Source organism: Culex pipiens, chromosome 3 (assembly GCF_016801865.2).
Source record: "Culex pipiens pallens isolate TS chromosome 3, TS_CPP_V2, whole genome shotgun sequence".
Taxonomy (NCBI): Eukaryota; Metazoa; Arthropoda; class Insecta; order Diptera; family Culicidae; genus Culex; species Culex pipiens.
The window spans coordinates 21,161,184-21,176,532 of NC_068939.1; the positions used below are offsets into that span (position 1 = coordinate 21,161,184).

At 35.9% G+C, this 15,349-nt stretch overlaps 1 protein-coding gene across 1 annotated transcript in view; it reads right to left on the minus strand.

Annotated features, from left to right (window-relative positions):
- Positions 1 to 15,327, minus strand: part of LOC120412884 (ras-related and estrogen-regulated growth inhibitor) — a 31,087-nt gene extending 15,760 nt beyond the window's left edge. Inside the window, exon 1 of the mRNA XM_039573512.2 lies at positions 15,201 to 15,327. The gene's annotated coding sequence lies outside the window, so the exon portion shown is untranslated. The remainder of the gene's footprint in view (positions 1 to 15,200) is intronic.
- Between the last annotated feature and the right edge of the window lie 22 nt (positions 15,328 to 15,349).

The following is a 15,349-nucleotide window of genomic DNA, read 5'->3' on the forward strand; positions in this document are numbered from 1 at the left end:
TGTCCAACTTACACGGACGCCCAAGCCTCCCAAAAAAGTTGGAACGGTAACTTCAACACGCCCGTTCTCGGGCATAACTCAACCAATCGGGACGATTCTTGTTCCCAGTGATTTGTAAGAATGTCTAGATGATCCTAAAATTTTGCAGAACTTGATTTGAACAAATCTGTAATTTCTGCGACCGAAAACATCGTTCCAACTTTTTTTAAACGACTGCCTCCGCGGAATTTTTGGCGAATTTTTTTTACACGCGAAAAAAAAAGTTGGAACGATGTTTTTAATCGCAAAAATTACAGATTTGATCAAATTAAGTTCTGCAAAGGTCTAGAATCATCTAGACATCCTAACAAATCACTGGAAAGAAGAATCATCTTGATTGGTTGAGTTATGCCCGAGAACCATTGAGTTGAAGTTACCGTTCCAACTTTTTTGGAGCCTTGGGCGTTGGAATGTTAAAGATAATTGGTTATGCCACTATTTTCATAAAATAAATTTTAAACACATTTGCTAAATATTGTTCAATTTCTGCTCTGGACTCACTTCGCTAAAAACACACGTTAAATTTGCAAACAGATTTCCATCCTGGAGTGTGTTATTCTTGTGCGCAAATTACACAAACAACGTCATCACACGCCAGCACCCTTCCGTGAAAATCTGTTTCAATGATGGCTTTTATTTTATCTGCAGAGTATTTTTGCCGATGCACTCGCGCACCGCCCACACTGGATTGCTTTATCATTTTATTTTTATTTTTTTTTTTTTGCTCCATTGTTATTTTCCCCGATCAACGTGATCGTAGGCCTCCCTCGTGCCTGAAAAAAACGCCCATTTTCCAACCCAAACCGCATCAAATCTTCCGCAAAATCACACAAAAGTGCACGCACACACACGGAATAAAGCCGCCACGGTTGTACGTGTTGAATAAAATTTTAATTATTTTACACCAAACAACGCGGAAAAGTCCCGCTTCTCCTCCTGGGCGAGGGAAGTGGGACAAACGCTTCCGGGGATCCGCCAGGGATTTTTCCTCCGCCCACCCCGAGGGAGGGATTTTCATTGAAGGGCCGGGAGGGCAATTTTTTCCGCCTCACGTTTTTTCCACTCTGGCGCACACGTTTGCAACTATGTACACCGGTAAGCTGAGCATGAAAGCTCCCGTTCGCTTTAAAGTTGCTGGATTTTACATGCGGCGAAGGGGATTTCATTGAAGTGAGTACTCGAATTTTAAACGATGGGAAAACTGAGTTTCCGTGGGTTTTCATCACGCAAGGATATTGTAGCCATGGTTTTTTTGTAATTTGAAGGTAATTTAATGTTTATTATTTTCACGCCAATAAAAATTTCGACATTGAACTTGAACTTGAACAAATTGTGCAAAATCAATTGTGTTATTGGGCAGAGCCATCCGAGAGAATAAAAAACACGATCTGATAGTATAAAGAACGGACACAGAGGATAAATCCCGAGATTGGCGAGAGCGTTATTCTCATAGGTTCATCAACCAACAAAAAAAAAACAGTGCCGACATTGAGACTCAAGCCCAAGACCTTTGACTTATCAAACTGCGCCTTTGCCGTATCGGCCACCACAAATTTCGATGAATATAAGATGGTCATTTGGCAATGTAAGCCACTTAATGGGATAAACTGTTTCAATGAACAAATGAACACAATTTCGTGGTGGTTCACCCTCGAGAAGTTTATTCTTTCATTTAATTTTGGAAGAGCTTTTCTCTCTACTGTGGATGTATGTTTTGCATTTGAAATCAAATAAATATTTTAAGTTTTTTCATGTTTACAATAAGTAAAAGTTCAGGAAAAAAAATATTTGCATAAATTCATTGATATTTTGATAGCAGCATAACTGTAGCGATGCATAAAGCATTTTGAAATATTTTTTGTTCAAAAATTTCGAAAATCAGGCTTAAAATTTGAAATTTCCCAGAACTGGGCATCGGCATACGAGAGAATAAAGAGCACGATTCGGTAGTAAAATGGTACTGTGTGCGGACTGAGAGGATAAATCCCGAAATTACCGAGAGTACTTTACTCATGGGTTCATCTTCAAAAAAAGTTCATCTATCAAAAAAAAGTACCGGTACCGAGACTCGAACCCAAGACCTTCGGCATATTGAACCGTGCCTTTGCCGTATGGGCCACCACGGTTCGGTGACAAAGTGGCGGTCATGTGTCCATATAAGCCACTCAATAGGATGAACTGTTCCAATGAACGAATGAACACGCGAGAGGACTATACTCTCGCAAAATAGCACTTTCCTCACGTTTCTTTTTGTGAGGACTATCCTCTCGTTCTTTAACTTTGGGTGTAGGGAAAAAAACTAAATGTTGTATGGATCTGGTACGTTAATATAAATTTATTGGCTTAAATTTCGCAGAATATTCGAATTCCCATAACATTTCCGAGACTTTTTCCAAAACCATTTTCTTTTCAAAACTGGCAACCCCAAAGAAAACAAAACCTGTTCGAAGAATGTTGTTATCACATGACAAAAAAGTAGCAATTCCTCACGAAAACAGCATGACAAAAAAAACAAAAGGGCTCGGATCGGGCTCAAAATTGGCCGAAATAATTACAACTGATTTTTTTTTTTTTGTTTGGCCATAAGGGTTATGTACGCCTTGTTAGGGTAGTCCAAAAAATTGCAATTTTCGTTAATATTCGTAAAAAACACTTTTTTTCAAAAAATCAGAAATCCCGACACAACCCCACAATTTCAACCGATTTTAGATGACTTATACGCAAATGAATGCTGATAAGTTCGCCTTTCAAAGAAAAATAGTAAGAATTTCAAAAATCTAGCAAAACGTATAAAATGGTCGTATCAAACTTTAAAATGCAGAAATCGCATTTCTCGGTCAATTTTACGTAACATTCTAAAAAATGTAGGGAGTTCACAAACAGGATTCCAAGATATGATATTCTGAACATAAAATTCTCATTTTTAGACGCGCCGCGCGCAAAAACGACACACAAAACTGGCAGCGCTAGTCCGAGAGAATGATGGTCTCGAGTCGAGAGAATAGTGGTACCATTCACGGACGCAGAGAACACAGCTCGAGATGGGCGATAGAACTATTCTCTCGAGGTTCATTTGCAAAAAAAGTTCATCCGTCAAACAAAAAACCAAAAGTGTCGACAACGGGAATCGAACCAGAGACCTTTGACAAATCAATCCAATGACTTAGCTGCCTCGGCCACCACAGCTTGGTGACCAAGGAGAAGTCAGAAGTCGATGTATGACACTTGTTGGAGATTTATTGATTCAACTAACGAATGAACTCATTTGTTATGATGGTGTGAGTTGGTACCATTATTTTATCGATTTTGGCACTGAGCCCTCAATAAATTTTGAGAGAACGATTATCTCGACTCTGAATTTTGGGTGGAGATAATGACAAAATCAGCAAAAAAACATCTACTTTTTTTCACTAAAACTGCGATAACATTAAAATTTCAGCGATGACCTGTTTATGTATGGGTACCAAAAAGTTGTGTCTTTTTTTTTGTACCACCCTTTCAAGGCGTAGATCACTCTTATGGCCAAACAAAAAAAAGCGGGTCTTATTATTTTGACAAAGGACCCCCAGTCAAATTTTAAGCCCGATCCGAGCACTTTTGTTTTTTTTATGCTGGTTTTGTGGGGAACTTCTATATATATACTTTGTATATAAATGTATCATGGGTGTGGGTCTCGTGGCGCAGGGGTAGCGGCTTCGGCTGCCGATCCCGATGATGCTATGAGACGCGGGTTCGATTCCCGCCTTATCCACTGAGCTTCTATCGGATGGTGAAGTAAAACGTCGGTCCCGGTTTCTCCTGTCTCGTCAGAGGCGCTGGAGCAGAAATCCCACGTTAGAGGAAGGCCATGCCCCGGGGGGCGTAGTGCCAATAGTTTCGTTTTTCATATAAATGTATAACTTTGTAGTTGGTCTTGTTGAAAAAATGCTATATTCTCATTTTCATAGAAAACCCTATTATCATATTTTTTTTTATTCTTTTCGAAAGAAAAAGATATCAATTAAAAATTGTAAACATTTTTTGAAGTTTTTACATCATCAGGACAATTTTTTCTACTAGATGATCAAACGGACTACATTAAATTAAATTTTTCATTCAATTCAAAGCCATTTTAATACATATTTTGTTTCTTTTACAATTCTCGTTTACGAAACAATTCTCGTGTATTGTTATCGATTGGAAATATAACAGTTCTTTATTTTCGAGAAATATAGCATTAGAAAAATGTTTGTAAACTTATGAAATTTCAGATCAAAAAGATTAAAGAAAACATAAAAAACTAAAACTTACTTTTAATTCAATCAAGCGTTGCAAAGTTATATTAATTCAATGATTATGTTTTCAATTTCCATTTGAATTTCTCACGATGATGATGATTTAAACCAAAATATCATTGGAATATTTGAAAATCCAGCAATACTTCCTCCTAATTAAAATATCATATTGGAAAAAAATTAATGAAAACAAAGTTGATTCAACAATATTCGACGGATTTTTAGGGTTTAGGTTTTTAAGAAATTTTGAAAGAAGTGCATTCAGTTTAAATTTCAAAACTTCTCTGCTAAGTACACAAAAATTACTTTCGAAAAATTACTGATTTTTCACAATATTATCATAACAATTGAATCAAGACTAACATTTCAAAAGGGCGTAATATTTAATGTTTGGTGCAAAAAGTTTTTAAAGTACAATATTATTTTTTTTACAAAAATCACTATTTAAAAACAACCAAAACTCGTCGGCAAAATCTTAGAAGATACTTTTGAATGGCTTAAAAAATGTGGGGTTTTGTCCTCTAAAACAAATAAATAAAATCGAATATTTAAAAACTATGGATTTTGGGATATTAAAGCTTTTTAAAAGAAAGAAAAAATTAAAAATTCTCAATTTCTTTCCGGGTACCTATTTTTTCTGAATAGTCCGATTCTTGAGATTTTAAATTCCCGGGAATCAAGGGTCGAATTTTGCAAATTAACACTGGAACGCCCAACGCATGTCCAACTTACACGGACGCCCAAGCCTCCCAAAAAAGTTGGAACGGTAACTTCAAAACGCCGGTTCTCGGGCATAACTCAACCAATCGGGACGATTCTTGTTTCCAGTGATTTGTAAGAATGTCTAGATGATCCTAAAATTTTGCAGAACTTGATTTGAACAAATCTGTAATTTCTGCGACCGAAAACATCGTTCCACCTTTTTTCAAAACGACTGCCACCGCGGAATTTTCGGCGATTTTTTTTTACACGCGAAAAAAAAAGTTGGAACGATGTTTTTGATCTCAAAAATTACAGATTTGATCAATTTGAGTTCTGCAAAGGTCTAGGATCATCCAGACATTCTTACAAATCACTGGAAAAAAGAATCATCTTGATTGGTTGATTTATGCCCGAGAACCAGCGAGTTGAAATTACCGTTCCAACTTTTTTGGAGCCTTGGGCGTTGGAATGTTAAATAGAATGTTTCAAAATTTATAAAATTTGTATATATTTAATATAATTATGTCATAGTAATACAACACAATGTAAGTTTAAAATTGAAATTTAAATAAATAGAAAAGTCCCCCACAAAGTTTAAGCCAAGTCAAAAATACAAACAATAAAAATGGTCGAAATCGGTAGATTTCGTAGCGAATTACTCACTTAATAATTATTATATTATTACATCATCAATCCTTGATAAAATTGCCAAATTACAATATAAACAAAAATCATCTTAGGATTAGGAAATAAAACAATTTTAAAATTTATACTACAGTCCAGACTCGATTATCCGAAGGCCTCGGAAAAATTTCACTTCGGATAATCGAATCACAAAAAATTTAATCGCTGTCTTATTTTTGTTTGCATGCATTTTAATTATTTAATAAGCAATCAACTATTCGAATTTGACTAAAATGGGGAAGCAGAGCTCGAATTTGATGTTTAAAACAAAAAAAAAAAACGAAAAAAATCGTGATTTGATTATCCGAAGTCCCATACAAACCTTCGGATAATCGAACTTCGGATAATCGAAACTTCGGATAGTCGAGGCTTCGGATAATCGAGTCTGGACTGTAGTTTAGGTGGTTTGCCATATACTGTTTGGACGCTGACAAACCTAACCACCAAATTCAATGCGAGATTTTGCTTAGGGAAAAATTAGATTTTTGGAATAAGTTATGTGACGAGAAAATTACCACTTCAAAAATGTATAACAAAAAGTTGCAAGCCTGAGTTCAAAATCCAACCAGTAAATGGAAGGCCACACAAACTAATAAAGATTTGAAATCACATTTCTTCCAGAAAAATTTCGAATTGAATTTATTGGTTAGGTTTGTTCGAATAACAATAAATGGCAGACCACCTGAACTAATAAAAGTTAGGGAATCATGACATGGCCAAAACTAAAAGTGTGTGTTTTTTTATTTTTAAATGTTCCGAATGCATTTTCCTAAACCTGATTTTTTTGTTGAATTACTTTCCCAAGTCACATTTTTTCCAGGAGTTCTACAAGAGCTCTTCAAGATAGCTTCAGCATAGCAGTTTGGACCGCGGTAGGATAAAACTCTCTTCAAGTACTCTTCCAAACTCCTGAAGAAGTTTTTAAGAGAATTTTATCCTACCGCGGTCCAAACTGCTATGCTGTAGCTATCTTGAAGAGCTCTTGTAGAACTCCTGGAAAAAAATGTTACTTGGGTTATTTAACTGCCATGGCAAAAAAAAACAAACTGCTATTTTGACTTTTTTCAATATTCATACCAAAAATTTTCAGAAAAATGCTGAAGCAATTTTCCAGCGGCAATCATAAAATTAAATAAAATCAATTCGCTTCAAAAGCACTCCCAAACAACCGACTCCATGCAGCCACACACCCCCCTCGAGCGCAACGGAAACTGCTCTCTTTGATCTCATTTCGGCGTGTAATTTCAGTTTTTAAAATATTATTGTGCGTTCGCCGTGGGTCATAAATTAAACTGTCGCGAAGCCAATACAGAAAAAATAAAAACAGTAAAGAACTGGCGGTTGGCGACGGAAGAGAATAAATCTGAGCTGACAGGGTGTCCCGACCCGCCGGATGCACCACCCCCCTGACCTGCACTCTGTAAAAGCTGTTGGTGGCCAGTTTGAACAGGATCTCATACATTGCTGGCGAGTGTCGTTCTGTGATGAATTTTCCTCTCCTCTCGTCACTTAGCGCGCGCGCGCACGGTAATGAGGAAAATGTCAGGTTTTTTTCGCCGGTTTTTTTTTCAGAAAGGGGATGAGTTAATTAAAATTGAACGATTGGTTTATGGTAATTTACTTTGCAAGTGTTGTGGGACATATTGTGAACAATGCTAATGGTGACGGTGATGGTGACGCTTGCGTGAAATGTTGAAATAGTGAAAATATTTTAATGTAAGCAAGAAAACATTCAGACTAAATGGCGTTCACTAAATAACTTTGTGATCTTTTTCGAATAAAAAATGTCATAGAAGTTGCATACTTTGATGATTTTCGCAAAAGCATTTCTTTTTTTTCTAAAAATATATGTTCGAAACAGCTGTATCAACTTTGGCTAACCACGTTGCTCGTTAGAGCTTTTCAGTACATACATGTCAAATTAAAACTGTATCTTGGTATAATTCTGGTTTAGTTTGCATATGGTTCTAATAGACCTCTCAACCTTCAGCACAAATTTGCATTTTTAGCTAAGTCTCTCTTAGTTGCGTCAAGATAAAAAAATAGAAAAATTATTGAAAAAGAATTTTTATAAATTAATCCAAATAACCGTTTTATTTATCACAATGGTGTAAAATAAATTTTGAATTATTATATGAAATTCTATATAATATTACACCCTGGAATATGTAGCTCATTAGTATGGGAAACCTACTTGACCGAAATGTCATGAAATAACATTTTCAAATGCATTAAAAAGGAGAAAACATAATCTTTAAAAATAAAGGAAATGGGCAAATTGTGAATTGCTTATTTTTATTTTTTCAATTCAATACGGTCGTTGCAAATATTTCTCAAAGTTTATGTCGCCCCTCATTCAGAAATAATCTGAAAAATCAGGCGGCGAATTTTAATGGAAACAGAAGTCTAATCAACTGAAAACAATATAAAATGATCTATTCTGCATTGATGATCATATTTAGCATGTTTGAACTAATACATTTTAAAACACTTTTTTTTTTATTGAAATGTTGAAGCGTGGCCTGTAACTTCCATTTATTTATTTTTTTGCCCCCCCCCCCCCCCCTCGACTTTGGTCTGAGTTGAGGAACATTAACTTCAAAAAATATTTGCAACGGCCTAAATAAAAAGTAGAAACATACCTGAAAAGCATATCGAGCATGAAATATTAAGAATATAAAATACACACAAAAAAATATGTTTTCTAAGTCCCACCCAAACAACCCACTTTTTTCTGATTTCGATATCTCAGCAACTAATGGTCCGATTTTCAATGTTAGATTATGAAACAATCGTAATTTTTTTCGATCTCTTCGAAAACAATATTTTCATTTTTTTATAAGTTAAGCCCTTTTGAAATGTTAGTCTTCATTTTAAAAAAAAACTGAAAACATAGTTTTCGAAAAGATTAGAAAATTTCACATATGTTTCATAACATAACATTGAAAATCGAACCATTAGTTGCTGAGATATCGACATTCGAAAATGGTAGGCGAGACTTAGAAAAACTCAATTTTCCTGTTTTTTGATTTGTGCAAGGCAATATCTCAACAACAAAAGGTCAACAAAGTTAAATAAAGCAAAATAAAAAAATAAAATGAATAACTGCGACTATTTTTAAAAACTACCTAAAAATGGCTATAACTTGAATTCCGTGCACTTTATCAAAATTTCACTTAAGTTTTTTTAGAATACAAATTCACAAAAATGAAGTTGATTTTTTTGCGACCAATATTTCTATTTTTTGAATTAAAAATAGTATTAGTTCAAAAATTCATAACTTGGTCAAAAAAATTTTGCACATTCTGGAAATTGCATAAATGTTGGCATTAAAAATAATTGAAATATTGTTTTTTTTTTTGCAATTCAAGTTTTAGTGACAAAAAGTTAAAATAAAAAACACCAATTTTTTACCGTAAATCATTTTTTTTCAGTGCATTCCTTATCCATACACGGATAGAAACCCTAAATTTGGTAACTCTGTATTGTTGAATTTGACAACATATAAATGTTTAAAAAAAACCATCAACATTTTTTTTTCGATTTTGAACAACAATGTTATCGATTTTGAAAACATTTGCAGCAAAATTCAGAAAAATGTTGACGATTTTGCAAACATTTCCATGTATTCGAATTCAATAACACAGAGTTAGCAGATTTGCTTACAAGATTTCTATCCGTGTACCTACAACATTGCCGAAGACACCAAATCGATCAGAAAATTCCTTCATAAGAGACAGATTTTTTATTTTTCATTTATCATTTTTGTATGAACAGCAATTTTTATCATATTCTTAGAGATTCAATATATTGGGATTGAATGTTTAGCAGAAAATTGGTCTCGAAAAAAAATATTTTTCTGTTTTTCTTTTTTTCTCTTCTACTCTTACAGTCTTGACGGATATATAATATGTAAATAAAGTATTTACACCCCTTGGGCACTATGCACATTTTGTGATGAAACTTGTAAACAATTTAAAGTTTGACAGAAACCTAGTACTACGTTTTGTTCAGAAAATCATGCCGAAAATTTTGCTATAAAAAGCTCATGAAAAGATGATTTCCCTAAAAAGTTATATATCAAATACTATTACAGAAATAAAAAAAAGTGAAAAAATGTGTACACTTTTCGAAAAACTAACATAAATAAAGTTATTTGTTGAAAAATCACCTTTAATCCAGTCTCCCAACTCCAAAAAGGCATCCTTGACTGATGGAAAAAATAATTTGGATTGAATATAAAGTTTACCTTCCATCGGATGAGGAAGTAAAATGTCGGTCCCGGCCTTGGTTGTTGTTAGGCCGTTAAGTCATTCCAGGTGTAGGAGTTGTCTCCATGCCTTAAGTACAAACAACACACCAAACCAAACCTACTCCGGTGGAATCGCTGGCGGCGGTTGGACTCGCAATCCAAAGGTCGTCAGTTCAAACACTGGGGTGGAGTAAAAAGAGGTTTGGGTGCTCTCCCCATTCCAGCCATCGGACTCTTAGGTTCGAGCAGAAACTTGCAATAGAGACCACAAAAGACCCGGGGGTCGTTAATGTGGATGGTTTGATTTGATTGATAAAGTTTACTGAATACTTAGTATAAAAGTTTTTATAACTCTGGAAATTCTAAATAAAACTTATCTAAACTTAATTTTGCAAACTTTCAATTTAACTAAATTTCAATATATTACCATAGAATTGCAAAATAAACATTCTGGAGTGGGTATAAAACCGTTTTGGGGGTTTTTGTATCGATAGAATAGATTTTTCGTTGGAATTTCGTACCAACCCGGAATTACGTCGTCGGAAAATCCACCGGCATACGAACCGGTCCACAATTCACAAGTCAACCGATGTGGCATCGGAAAAGGGCATAAAGTTTCCAATATTTTGACAGCTATACATGTAGTTTTTCTATAAAACCCACGTTTTTAAATACCTGAGCAAAAAGTATGTTTGATCCACGAGAACAAAAATTACGAAAGTCCATACAGTTTTGACAGATTGCTCGAACGAAACCATAACAACGTTTTTACCTAAGTATTTAAAAACGTGGGTTTTAGAGAAAACCAAACATCAATCTTCTTGATATAAATTGTCAGTGAGATTATCAAAACACCTTTCTAAGGACGACTTAAGACAGACTCCAGTTCAATACAATGGGAAGGATGACAGGTCGATTTTTGTGAGCAAAATATGTTGTTAATTTATTGAATTGTAACAAATCTTTGTTTCAGAGAAGAATATGTACAACGAGTCTAGGCATGGTAAAATGGAACTGAGCGGATTTTTTTTTTATACTCTTGAAATAAAATTGACTCATGTTTTTTTAACTAAATAACAGTAAACTTTTAAAAAAATGTAAAGGCCTTGTTGTGAATTATATTTATTTTCATTGATTTTAAAATTTTTAAGATAAAAAAACCCAAAAAAAATATAACCTTCACAAAGATCATAAAGATAAAGAAAAATTTATAACGAGAAATTTAAAATTAATTGCAGATTTATTAATTTTCTGCAGCGTTCATGAATCTGAAAAGATTCAAAGAACTTGATTCATTCACTAATAGCTGAAATTTATTCAACTATTGATTCACAATAACAATTTTTCATTGATCATTAGCCAGGCACAAATTAGCATAGCATAGCATAGCATTGGTGTCTACCCGTAGCTGCTACTTCGTTATTGACCAGGACCCCCAAACATTGCTCCGTGGACCACAGATGAAAAGTAGGAACCAATCATCACCCCTTCGCAATTTTCAAAGGTCCCTAGGGACCATCCATAAACCACGTGGACACTTTAGGGGGGGGGGCATGGTGATTGTCCACGCTCCATACAAAAAAGATTTTTATTGTATGGACAATTGTCCACGAAGGGGGGGGGGGGTTGAGATTCCCTAAAAAGTGTCCACGTGGTTTATGGATGGTCCCCTATCATGCTGATCAATACCGACGCCGGCCACGACCAGAGGTAAGACACGGGGAAGTGGATGGGAATGTTAGTCCGATACTTGAGTGATGGGACCGCCAAATCGACTGCGTCTCCGACAAAGTATCACATGAGTTTTGAGGGGTTAGTAAGATGGGTATGAGGTCAGGATTCACTGTGGTAGGTGATGCGACCATAAGCAATTTGTTTATCGGTTGAAATTTTAAAAATCTTAGGCAGCCGGCTGCGGAAAGATAGCTATCTAGGGATTTAAATATAGTATTAATTCGACCGCGATTCTCCAGAAATTCTCCGTCGGCGTGCCTTCCGATCAACGGTGATGTAGGAAGGGCTTCATTTATTGAAATGATTATTGAAATGATATAGAAAGGGCTTAATCCAGCAATACGACTTGCTAGTCTCAAAAAAAAAAAATAGGTACGTTTTTATAGAAAACTATAAATAGAGAACAACACAAAAAAACTCATCGGCCAACGAACGCGAGTGGAAAAAAAAAACAATGAAAAAAAAAGAAGGTAAAAAAACAGAACTGCGCGTCCCGAAAAGCACCACACTACTGATGCCATTATTTAATTATAATAGCCAATCACCTCATGCACTCGAACAGCGACATAAAAGAGACGGAAAATAACACGAAAAAAAACAGGACTGCGCGTCCCGAAAAGCACCACACTACTGATGCCATTATTTAATTATAATAGCCAATCACCTCATGCACTGATGACAGTTTCGACACAGTGATGCGGAATCAAATTATTTTTCGACGAGGTGTTTTGTTTTGTTTTGGTCATAATTGATTCGATTAATTAAAATTAAAAGTTTTTGGTGCATGTATCGTGTTGAAGAGTGAACAAACACAAGTTCTGGCGGGATCTTTTCGGGGAATTTTGTTGCTGCTGATGCTGAAGAGGACACTGCGAAGAAGCCGAAGGATCGTGTCCGCTGCCGGCAAGGAAACCATTCCACAAGATGAGCAAGATCAAGCTGCTCGTGTTTGGAACACGCAGCTGGCCATCCGAACGATTACGACCAAAAACGGATGGCAACATCCAGTTGCTTAGAAGCAAAGCAGCCGACAAAGAGGGCTACCGGAAATTCCAGAAACTTGGTGAGATCTATCCAAATTCAAACTTTCAAAATTTGCCTATTCATCAACAACCATTAAATACGCGCTAATCTCATTTCTGCCTTATGAGATTGGAAGTCTGAAGATAGTTCGAGGACTCTTCTGGTTCTTGTTCTATGTTTGGGCGGGGCCGGACAATGCCCAATGACCTCGGAATTGGACCGCAAGGAGCTCTGTCATTCTGAAACGGGTCATTGGAAGCAGCGCGAGGGCTAACACCACCTAATGTCCGGGACTGCGATAAGCTGTATCAGCATAAACCAAGTCTGATACAGATTATACTTTCCCATAATTTCGTAGCCGGCCTACGGATATTGGATTGGTTAAACACACACACACACACATAGCCAATCACCTCATGCACTCGAACAGCGACATAAAAGAGACGGAAAATAACACGAAAAAACAGGACTGAGCGTCCACACAGGCACCGCACTACTCTGATCCAAGGCTGTATATCAAAGGTACTCGTCATCTTGCTTTGCATTAGTGTGAGTGCATGACTCCGTGCCACTAAAACCAAAACAATAACAAAAGAACAATGGACCGTGCCAGGAAAACCAAAACATAAACAATGTCAGTGTCAGTGGAGTGAGAGAGTCAGAGATAGCGATTTTGACAACCGCACTACTACACACTCAATCGCGAGTACCTTAGGTAGAAAGCCATGACTCTGATCATTAGCCAGGCACAAATTATTTTTTAAGTTTGTTTGAAATTCTGGCTTTTAATTTCAATTATTATATTTTTTAAAATCCCCACCATACCTTGGCCAGAGTCGAGGAACAAAAACTTAACTTAAAATTTTCGATTTCAGAAAAATACAAATATGAGGTCAAAATAACATATCCAACAGTGTAACTTGTTCGATCCTATCTTAATGTCACAGAAATGGCCCAAGATAATAACTTTAAATTGCTACTCAATTATCCCTCAATTTCAGTTGTCGATATATTTGAAAAATTATGATCCAATTTCCAATGTCAATGCAAGAAATTTTCTCATGTTTTTGGACATTTTTCTTTTAAAATTTCAAAATGATGATATTCATAAATTTATCAACGATTATTCCCCTTTCTGGTCATATCATCTACCAATCCTGACCTTCCCTTACATTTCCCTACTAACAAAATTCCCCCACTTCTCGTGATGTTTGAAGGAGATGCTGTGGATTCAACGGTCTCGTGCGGTGTCAACAGGTATAGAGTGACAAACTCTGTGTCTGATGAGTCTGCAACTTCAACTATTGGACTAACATTCCTACCTTTTGTTGAACTACATCTCCTTGGGGGGGGGGGGGCGCCGGTATTGACTTAAAGCAGAGATCTTCAGGGGTTATACAGTGAGGATCCCACTACTCATCTGTTCCCGAGTAGATGAAAATAACTTGGGAATAACATTTTTTGTTATTTGAAAATACTAGGCCACTAACATTTTATGTTATTTATAACAAGATTTGTTATTCGCCGTTATCATTATTTTGTTGTTGTATTGTTACCGTAATAACAGACTAAAAACATTTTTAGTTATTTTTCGAACAAATTTTTGAACTACTCGTATGCAAAAAAGGGGGTTTCAAGAAAAATGCATAACAATTTTAGTTATTTTAACAGAATTTGCTATTGAATTGGTATGAATTTAGTTATTAACGTCTGATCGGGTTGGTTCATTGTGTAACTTCAGCTGATCCGTCAAAAACGGTGTAGCAGCTCATTGGCAGTCAACCAATGCTCATGCTCAAAATTGGATCAATAGTTTCTAAGATATTGTCAATTTTTAGAATAGTTTGACAAAAAAATTCTACGTCCATTTTTAGAGTGGTGTCAAAATGAAGGAGGTGGTTCATTTTGGACGAAAATTTAGATTCGTGCTGGTTTTGATTTCTAGAAGTTTGAGGCGACTTGACCCAATTATGTTAGTACCTTGAGTTCCATTGTATTGTATACAAAAAATCTGCATTGCATAAATTCCCAGAATTGAAAATGCTTTACAATTGAAATTAAGAATATTTCTTCCCCATTTTTCTAGCCAACGAAGCAACAAACAACATGTTCAGCTCTTTTCGATTCCGTTCCTCGAACATCAGCGATGCATTTTGTAACATTTCAGCAGAATGCATTTGTCTTCACTCTGGAGCGCAAAATATTCCATGAAAAATCCTCACAAGCACACGAGCGTCAATTTTCCCACCCCCTTCGATCACGTTGGATGGTTTCCTCACAAAACTGCTAAAATTGACGGTTCAGGAAAAATTTCATCAACAGTTCCGAGATTTTTTTTTTTGTTTTTGTTTTCCACAAAGAGGTAAAAATTGCCACACTGACTTCTGCTGCTGCGTTCCCGGATGGCCTGCGGAATTTCGATACACACCATTCGGGGAATCACTTTGCCTTCAGGAATATTTTCCACGGCAAAAAAGAAAATTGCAACGCACCTTTCCTGTACCAGCGTAACGTAGAAATGCACCAGCGAGCAAAATTTAATAACAAAATAGCGCCCAAACTCGCGATCCCGGCCGCGCCCGTACGGTCCGTACCGTTATTCGATGAATTTTCAACTGAAAAGATTTTATTCCCGTGAAAA